Here is a 3,543-nt window from a genome sequence, read left to right on the forward strand (position 1 = left end):
CACAGCGGCCAAATATATATATATATATATATATATATATATATATATATATATATATATATATATATATATATATTTGGCCGCTGTGTGACACAGAATGTTGGACTGGATGGGCCATTGGCCTGATCTAACATGGCTTCTCTTATGTTCTTATGTTCTTAACATGGCTCCTCTTATGTTCTTATGTGACACAGAGTGTTGGACTGGATGGGCCACTTGCCTGATCCAACATGGCTTCTCTTATGTGACACAGAGTGTTGGACTGGAAGGGCCATTGGCCTGATCCAATGTGGCTTCTCTTATGTTCTTATGCAACTCTGTGTGACACAGAGTGTTGCACTTGAGGGGCCATTGGCCTGATCCAACATGGCTCCTCTTATGTTCTTATGTGACACAGAGTGTTGGACTGGATGGGCCATTGGCCTGATCCAACGTGGCTTCTCTTATGTTCTTATGTGACTCTGTGTGACAGAGTTTTGGACTGGAGGGGGCATTGGCCTGATCCAACATGGCTTCTCTTATGTTCTTATGTAACTTTGTGTGACACAGAGTGTTGCACTGGAGGGGCCATTGGCCTGATCCTACATGGCTACTCTTACGTTCTTATGTTCTCAGGTCAAATGAGGAAGCTGGGGGAGGGGGAACACTGGGTTCACCTGAATTCTGTTTTGGGTCATGTCCCTAAGTGAAGGAAACTCAGAGCACACAGCCAGTTTGCTTTTTTGTACTCACGTCTTAATCAAGGATAATGACGCCTGTGGACTAACAGAGTTATAAAGCCAACGTAGGAAGGAGGCTTTTTAAAAAAGCGTTGCAAACAATCATTAATCTTTAATATGCATCAGAAATGAGATTACTGTGTGCATTGTTTTTCCCTTGACGTTGACATGACAAATCAGCAGAAAAGTTTCCCGCCATGAGGAATCATACCCAGGGATGCAGAGTACATTTCTTCTACAGCAAAAGCCCAGGGATCTATCTCCCTTCCTTGGGAGTATAGTTTAATGCAGGGGTGTCACACAGGCATTCTGGGGGCTGAATCAGGCCCCTGGAGGGCTCCTATCAGGCCCCTGAACAACTGGTGTCGTATGCTTCCTTCTCCTTCTCTCTTGCCTTTTTCTGCATCCCCGCTTGCTTTGCCAGACTTGCTCAATCACACAGCAGAGCTACAGAGCAAAACCTCATTTTTTTTTTCATTCATTGAGGCGCCTCCCCTCCTGGTCCCCTCGGGAGGGAGGGAAAGAGCCAGAGCTTCCTTTGTCCAGTCCCCTGCATCCCATGGGTGAAATACAAAGAAAGCATCTTTAAGACCAACAAGTGCTAATGTTTTAGGCAATCTGGGTACAGCCACATACAAGGGGGAAAATATATGCCCATCAGCATTCAAAAAACACAACACCACAGAATTGTCTATGAACACACAGACATGAACACGCATGAATCAGACCAGTGGTCCACCAAATACAGTATTGTCTATTCAGACTGACAACAGCTCTCAAGGGTCTCAGGCAGGCTGAGGTCTTTCAATTCACCTACTGCTAGATCCGGTAGAGAGCTAGATCCGGTTTGGTGTAGTGGACTCTTATTTGGGAGAATTGGGTTTGATTCCCCACTCCTCCACTTGCAGCTACTGGAATGGTCTTGGGTCAACAGTAGCTCTCGTAGGAGTTGTCCTTGAAAGGGCAGCTTCTGGGAGAGCTCTCTTGGCCCCACCTAACTCACAGGGTGTCTGTTGTGGGGGGGAAGATAAAGGAGAATGTAAGCCACTCTGAGACCCTGTTCAAATGCACAGTATAATCAGATGTCGCTGCTGTTTCCTTCTGGATTTAAAGTGGCTGATCAGACAGCAACATCTGCCTCCCGGTATTAACTCATGGTAGTCCCCTCCCCCCAATCCTTCTCGGAACAGGGTTATTTTGTTACCTGCTCCTTTGCGGTGTTTTTTTAGTTCTCCGGTTTCACTTTGTAATTTTCTCCGTCTGGATAGTTCTGCTGCGATATAAACCAACTTCCGGATGTCTAAAGGCTGTCCCAGAGCAAAAGGAGCCTCAGACATCCGGTTTATGGTCGCCATTGTTTTTACTACTTAGCGATATGCACATAGTCGCATAACCACATAATGTTTTAACCTATGCACATGCGCATATGCACATAATGCATGCATGTGCATACTAGTGGTGGAGAAAAAAAGAACTGCATGGTGCCGTCATGTGGACGGCAGAAGACGGTTTCACCGGGGAGTGATTCGAATTGCAATATGGCAGTCTGATCGATAATTTCTGGAACAAAGATATTCGGAACAGAACCGGGTCAGTTTAACACGGACTCAGCACGCTGTGTGAACAGGGCCTGAGATTCAGAATATAGGGTGGGATATAAATCTTCTTCTTCTAAGTGGAGATGCCAGGGATTGAACCTGGGACCTTCTACATGCTAAACAGATGCTCTACCACTGAGCCACAGCCCCTCCCCGTAGCTATGCAGGGTCTCAGGATGAGGTCTTTCCCATCACCTCCTGCCTAGTCCATTCAACTGGAGATGCCAGGGATTGAACCTGGGACCTTCTGTGTGCTGAGCAGATGCTCTGCCAATGAGCTATGGACCCTCTCCATGGCTCTCCAGGGTCTCAGGCTGAGATCTTTCCCATCACCTTCTGCCTGGTCCTTCTTAACTGGAGATGCCGGGGATTGAACCTGGGACCTTCTGTATGCCAAACAGAGGCTCTGCCACTGAGCTATGGCCCTTCTCAATGGCTCTCCAGGGTCTCAGGCTGAGGTCTTTCCCATCACCTCCTGCCTAGTCCATTCAACTGGAGATGCTGGGGATTGAGCCTGGGACCTTCTACATGCCAAACAGATGCTCTACCACTGAGCCACAGCCCCTCCCTGAATACTGTTTGCCCGCAATTTCAGTCTCCTCCACAAACCATTCCTAAATATCCAGCTGCTGAATTTGAACCCATGTCTTCTTCACAGCTTCCTCCACATCTTGCTAAACTTCCACAGCCGGCCTCACAAACCGTGGGCGTGTTTGATAGCGACTCACCTCAAGTCGTTGAACCATCCCTTTTAGCTTGCAAACTATTAAACACATCTTTGAGAGAAGGTCATTCTATGTGTCCAAAGAGGTTGCTTGCAACATAATGTGAAGATTAAAGGCTCTTCCCTGGGGAGAAATTTGTTTTCACTGATACTGGAAGGCCCAGTCACCAGCGACAATTATGACCACATGAAGTTAGCTGGTAAATGATTGGGCAACTTAGGGACTAGAAGGTTGAGCAACTAGGAAATAAAATGAAATAAAATACAACTATGCAGAGCTTTTTTTGAGCAGGCATAGGCAGCTTCAAGAGGGGATTAGATAAACATCTGGAGCAGAGGTCCATCAGTAGCTATTAGCCACAGGGTATTGTTAGAACTCTCTGTCTGGGGCAAGTGATGTTCTGTATTCTATACAGGGGCATTATGATACTGGCTAATTTGTTTTCAATTCCCTTCCTAATAATTCCCAGCATGGCGTTGGCCTTTTTTATTGCAAACGCAC

General features: G+C 46.5%; 1 non-coding gene across 1 annotated transcript; it reads right to left on the minus strand.

Annotated features, from left to right (window-relative positions):
- Positions 1-2,395: 2,395 nt before the first annotated feature.
- On the minus strand, positions 2,396-2,467 carry TRNAA-AGC (transfer RNA alanine (anticodon AGC)). Its single transcript has one exon. It is a non-coding gene; the product is annotated as a tRNA-Ala (tRNA).
- Positions 2,468-3,543: the final 1,076 nt, after the last annotated feature.

The sequence above is a fragment of the Heteronotia binoei genome, chromosome 1, assembly GCF_032191835.1.
Source record: "Heteronotia binoei isolate CCM8104 ecotype False Entrance Well chromosome 1, APGP_CSIRO_Hbin_v1, whole genome shotgun sequence".
NCBI lineage: Eukaryota > Metazoa > Chordata > Lepidosauria > Squamata > Gekkonidae > Heteronotia > Heteronotia binoei.